The sequence below is a fragment of the Erpetoichthys calabaricus genome, chromosome 11, assembly GCF_900747795.2.
Source record: "Erpetoichthys calabaricus chromosome 11, fErpCal1.3, whole genome shotgun sequence".
NCBI lineage: Eukaryota > Metazoa > Chordata > Cladistia > Polypteriformes > Polypteridae > Erpetoichthys > Erpetoichthys calabaricus.
The window spans coordinates 82553968-82560745 of NC_041404.2; positions in this window are offsets into that span (position 1 = coordinate 82553968).

The window sequence follows — 6778 nt, forward strand, 5'->3', positions numbered from 1 at the left end:
TCCTTAGTCATTTTAGGATACATCCACATGTTCCATGTCTCTCATCTCAAATCAGTGTATTCTTATTTGTTGTAAAAAGGACTGCTCCTCCTCCTTCCCCAGTGGAAGTGTACAGAAATTCGGTCTATCTCTTGACTCCAGATGATGAGGTTCAGACATGAATTATCTATTCCACAGTCGTAGATATGGTTGTGAGGAAAGGTCTTGAGTCCATGCAAAGGATGTTCAGTCTTCTCAGCTCCTCTGATGGCTGTGGCCATATTGCTTACTAGCCATTCCCCGTGGTTCCACCTGTGTAGTAGTGAAACAGGAAAAACATTAAAAATCAATAAACAAACAGGTATCACTAGCTAAGCGGAGGCAAGATATGCTCCAACACGTGGCGAAAGGTAGGCTGACTTGAATGGAGGCTGGAACATGAGTGAAGAGGGTCTCGTCCAGTTCCCCCTTCCCTCGGCGTGCAGCCTCTGTCTTGGATTAGTACAAATAAATCGTTCCTGAAAGCGAACTGTGCTACTTAGCGTGATAAGAGAAGTCACAAAATCAACTGGAATGATCAAGCAAATTATAGAAAAAAATCCAATGTAAGTACAATCCATTAAGTGGTTCTCACTTGAAAAGTGGACAGACATACAGACAGACGTTGGATTTTATATATATATATATATAGACAGAGAGAGAGATGGGGGCGGCACGGTGGCGCAGTGGGTAGCGCTGCTGCCTCGCAGTTGGGAGACCTGGGGACCTGGGTTCGCTTCCCGGGTCCTCTCTGCGTGGAGTTTGCATGTTCTCCCTGTGTCTGCGTGGGTTTCCTCTGGGCGCTCCAGTTTCCTCCCACAGTCCAAAGACATGTGGATTGGTGATTCTAAATTGGCCCTAGTGTGTGCTTGGTGTGTGGGTGTGTTTGTGTGTGTCCTGCAGTGGATTGGCACCCTGCCCGGGATTGGTTCCTGCCTTGTGCCCTGTGTTGGCTGGGATTGGCTCCAGCAGACCCCCGTGACCCTGTGTTCGGATTCAGCGGGTTGGAAAATGGATGGATGGATGGATATAGAGATGGTTATGACACTTGTTTGCTAGTCACATGACAAGGAAGTCATGATGATGCATGATGCTACCATGCATGCAATGTTTTTCATATTAAACAAAATAAATGTCGAATCACACATTTAGTGTTAGTTAAGGTCAAGCTATTTAGTAATGATTAGGAATATTCAACTGTATTTTACTACTGTTTTTGATTTTGTCAGTAGTGCTTTTTGATATTTTTTTTTGGTAGCAAACCCCAGCCTGCTTTATTTAATTATAATTTGAACAACCCTTTAAGGACTCATTATCTCATAGTCCTTACATTTTATTACATAATTCGTCAGTTTTAAGGCACCCTAATGTAAGGTTCCCTTTTCAATTACAAATGATGTGTCTAATATTGAGGTCAGGCTATTCTTATTGCAACAATTTCCAGAATATGGAAAGCTCAACCTATGTGCCTATTTTTCAACCAAATTCAAGCACAAAATTGCAATGTGGGTGGCAAAGAACTGCTAGCAATAGATGAGACATTGGGTAGGGATAATTTGTCCTGTGGACTAGCAAATCATCACTTTGGCCATAGGTTCATGTATATCATATACTTTTTCTGTATGATTGCTTTTTTTTGAATTTGAACTTATTGCCTTGTAATGCTGAACCCAGTCACAATATGAAGAATGTCGTACAAAGAAAAGAGACTGTGTTCATTTACTAAGCTAAAACAATATTACACTACCCCAAGAGCTACAAATTAAACCTCACCAAAGTGTGATAATGACATTCCTGAAATTTGCTAACTTGTTAACTTTGTTTGCAATATAAAGTGCCTGGCAAAGTAATCAGACCTTTCAGAAGTTTTCAAATGTTACTTATTTACTAGTGATCCCAATATATTTTGTTCACTTCCACCCAAGACCACGGAAGTTCTGCCCTGCTGGACCTACAGCTATGTAAAGGACTGCAACATGTGAAGTCACCATTCTTTTGAGGAACAGCTTCAAAAGAAGAGGAAAAAACCTCTAAATGCTAACCAAGCCTTTTCTAGGCTTGAAAAAGCCCAAGATATTACTCATAGAAAGATGACTACATCTGTCTTTTCTTACAATTCTTCTGCAGATACAGTATCTCTGCAGAATAAAATGGGTTTTATCAACACAACCATTTCATGTCTACCTTTCTTTTTGTTACACTTGGAATTCCAAAAATGTTCTTGCTTCTTATACTCATTCTTCATGTGCACTATGTGACCAATAAATTCCAAAATGACTGGAATTATTTCACATTTTGACTTAAAATATACTGTATTTTTATAAATAACTAATGCGGAATATAAACCTTTGCACTTGATCACTAAAACAAGATGTGTAAGTGTCATTTGTAATTCATCAACATCAGAAAACTGTAAACATCTGAATACATTAGCATATTGTGCATCTGCAATAAATCTTTCATATTTGTGAAGTGAATTTGAGTATCTCTGTACAAATATAAATCCAGCATTCAGTTATAATTTGCTTTTTTTAAATCTCATTGTGGCCAACAGAGTCCTCATTTTTAAATATTTTGTCACGCATGCACAATGGAGGATTGCCTTCCAGGCTTACCTAAGATATGAGATACCACCCTGTGATGAAAGGGGGTGCTGGTGCTGTCGCTAACAATCTTGTCTCCTTTTTTCCTTACAACCACCCCTTGACGCCAACAGAGCCAAAGAAGTCCCGCCCCTTCCAGTCTGTTCGATATGAAAGGGAGATGTTCCCAGAAGGTGCCGTCTCATTTGGATCTGATCATGCTGGACAGAAAGTCTTAGAGGACATCAAACCACAGTGATTTGGAAGGTATCAAGACAACAACAACTGTAGCGCCATCAAGCATGTGTTTCATTTTGATCTTTCTTTTTTAATTTTTTAATTAAATGGGGTTTGTGCTTATTACAGTAGCTCAACTCATTACGTGTCATTTGCTGATTGGTCACCCTGCCTCATCACTCGCCCCGCTACACTCAGCCTGCCTTTCATTCATAAAGAGATAGAATTTTCTTCCACCAGCATTGTCTTGGACTGCTGTAACATGCTTGTTTACTGCCAGAGCAGCACTGCATTTATGTAATGAAATAATCCCAGTAAAACAGTGTATGGAGACTGTAATTTTATTTCTGTTTGTTACACTTGTCTGTATGTGGTGAGTATTATAGAGTGAGATATGTTTTACACATTCCCCCTCCCCCAACCACGTTACATATTTTGAATGGATTTCAAATTAACAACTTGTTGCTTATCTATTTGTTATTTTCTTTATTCTGTTTATTCTATTTATGATTATGTTTATCCTTGATTTATATATTCAATCATTCATTCCTTCAACAAATGTGTAGCATCACAGGAGACCGCTGTCTATTCCAGCTGCACTGAATTCAAGACAAGCACTAAACTAGCACAGGATGCCAGTCCTTCATGCTGGATTTTATTTTTTCAAAAAGCTGTTCCAGCAGCACATAGTCATATGCTTCGAAAGCAATACTAATTTGACATTTTAAATCATGTATTAATGTTTTTTTTAAAGCAAATAAAGTGAAAGGCAAATAATTATGCTTACCTTCTAAAGCCTCCTGTCTTCTCTTATCACTTTTTTTTGCTTAATTTCTATTTTATATATGGAGTTGTATTTTATAAACAATTTGTTATTTTTCCTGCTTTTCTAATAGAGATTTGGAAATAATAAATTATTGTAATTGTCTGTAAAAGCCCATGGTAAAAAAATAAATTATTGTAAACAATGCATTAAAATGTTTCTTTTATCAGTTAAGGGGAGGTTTCTTAGTCCATTAATGTATCTTATAAACATGCCTGTCCGCTCACACACTGCTCTGTGCTGTTTTTTACATTTTGTTGCCATTATTTTTTCTCCAAAACCACAAACTGACAGCACAATTAGCTTTTCAAAGGCTAACTTGCATTCTTTAGTTGCAAAACATTTCATTTGAGCAGCCCTCTTGACTCTGAATTGGATTAGGCAGTTTTGTGAATGTTATGTTAAAACCAAACAGCTACTTTTTAGCAGGCAGCAATTAATCATACATTTGTTTTACTAACAGCAAAGCAAGTTTAAGCTTTCCAGAAACTTATGGTGGAAGACCAGATGCTGAAAAGAAGGAATGCAATGATAATCCTTCCACTTAAACCAGATGAAAATATTCATAACTCAATATCCTCTGGTGTTTCCGTCTATCTGTTTGAATGCTTAGAAGTTGACACCAGTGTGATCCCACATATGAATCATGTTAAACAAAAAAAAAAGTACAGTAGTGCAATTGGGATTATCAAATGAACATGGCCATGTTGCCATCTACAGGTAAAATTAGAAATATACAAGGAAACAACATGCAGAATAATTGCTTTCTTCTTTGTTTATTTGCAAAATAGAAAAATGAACCTTAAATTATATTTTAATTCCATTATAATGGCATAGTAATTCCAATCTATCTATAATGTTTTATTCTCTATCAAAAACTGTAAACCAGCATGAGAAGCAACATCATGTAACAACAAGTCTAACAGCTTCTATACAAAACTTTTTCATATATGGCAGTCTTAAAACAGTATCACCCACAATGAACCACATTTTGCATAAAATGAAGGACAACTTGGTTATTTTGCAAAGGCTAGAAAGCAACGGTTTCAAAAATACATAAATACAAACACCGCCTGATTTTGTTAATGATATATAAAAGATAACCAGTGTGACGGGCGGCCAGGGGCATTACATGGCCAGGACGCCAACTGCCTGGAATTACCGGGTGAGAGAGCATTGGAAGGGCAATACCTTCCCCAGGATGCTAGAGGGCAGCTTTCCTGAGCGGCTGTGGCACCATGGATTCCCGCAGGGTATGCTGGGAGTTACAATTTGACACCACCCTGTTGGGTTCCATGGGGGCCACCAGGGGGAGCTGCAGAACCCTACAGTGATACCTGGGAGTGTTTCCCAGGTGCTGAAATAAAAGAGCTGCCTCACTCCAGTCGAGGAGACAGAGTCAGGAGGAGGGGCACGAAGCTTGCCTGGAAGAATGGAGGGGAAGGACACAGAAAGTGCAAGGAAAGAAAAGAAGAAGAGAAGTGTTTGGTGTGCTTTGTGTACTGTGCTGTGGGGAGCAGAGAAAAGAGCTCCCGAGCTGTAAATAAACGTGTGTGCTGGACTGGAACTTGCATCTGCCTGTCTGTGTTGGGTTAAGGCAGCTGTATACATCCACACGTTGTCCACACCAGATATTTTACAAGTGGAGTATTTTAGATAAGAAGTATTATCATTCGAAGGAAGGAGTGCACGTAAGGTAAATGTTGGAGTGCCATCCCAGTTGTTCCCATTTCATTCTTTCAGTCCCAAAAAAAAAAAACAAACAGATGCTCGATGGCATACAAAATTCAAACTAACAACTATAAACAAAATGCCACACTTGTGGCCTTCAGAGTGCATGAAGCTCCGTCTTGCTCATCGTTCAGGTCATCATCAAATGACACTGACATGCCCAGGCTTTACAGACCTTTATGGTCGGAAGGAGTGTAATCAGTTGCCCTCAAAGGATGTTTTCTTCTTCTCTCAACTGTTGAGTGAGAGGGAGGCAACTTACTTAATTCCAGCGCCCCCTCTATCTCTGAGGCAGTGTTACATAAGGCAGTGTTACATACTGCAGAGGTGATCTTCTGACGTGCATGTGTGACACGAAATAATGTCATTATTCCTAAACCTTGTGCGAGGATCATTTTCAATGTTTACAAAAAAAAAAGACAACATATTCTATTTTCAACCTATTTTCTATTTTCACCATTCAATGTCGTTGCCTCATTTTCTTTGAAAAACATGTTAAAGGATGAATTTTTATCACATTCATACTGTGACCCCACAACAACACATTTACTATACATAACATTGAAGATGTTCAGGTCTGCTAGATGTAGGAGCAATGCAGGTGTGGAAACTGTCTATAAAACATTAGTAATACCACTCTAGAGGTATTGTATCAGACCAATCATTTACATCACCATCAACCATGACCACCTCCATCAACTCCTCCATACCCATTCAACCTTCAACATTACTATTCCCTTTTGCACACAATAGTTAATCCCATCAGACCAATTATTCTAATTTCTTCTCAAAATAGAATTGGGGAAGGACACAACAATTAAATAGCTCTATGTACAGTATGTGTGTCCTTTCCATAAACCAACCAGTATGGCAAAGAAAATCTCGGCTAAGATGACCTCAGAAATCCTTTTAGAAGAGAGAAAAGCTAAAATGGAAAAAGCACCCACTTTGAAGGATAAAGAATTTTCAGAAAATGAGGATCATGTCTCTATAAATTCTAAGTCTGAAAGTGAGTTTGAGGAATTGAATGGTATTCTTGTCCAAGCATTGAGACACTCTGTCTTCCTGCCAATGTGATAAAGGTGCAACCAGGGCCAAAATGGATGGCACTTGCTCATGTTTAAGACATCAGGTCTTCTTCTGAATGTTTTATTCCAGTCATTCATCAATCATTCTGGACTGCACTAATTTGAAGGGGAGGCATGTTTTTGGATAGAGGTGGAAGGAAGTTGACCGAACCAATTTACATGCTGTCACAGGTGGCTTGGGGGGGCGACCCTACCGGGACACCCTGAAGGACTGGAAGAAGACTAATGCCCTCCTCAGATCACGTGGGGGTGACCGCCCTGGTTCCTTTGGGGACCATGGGTACAGAGCTTTGAAGCTC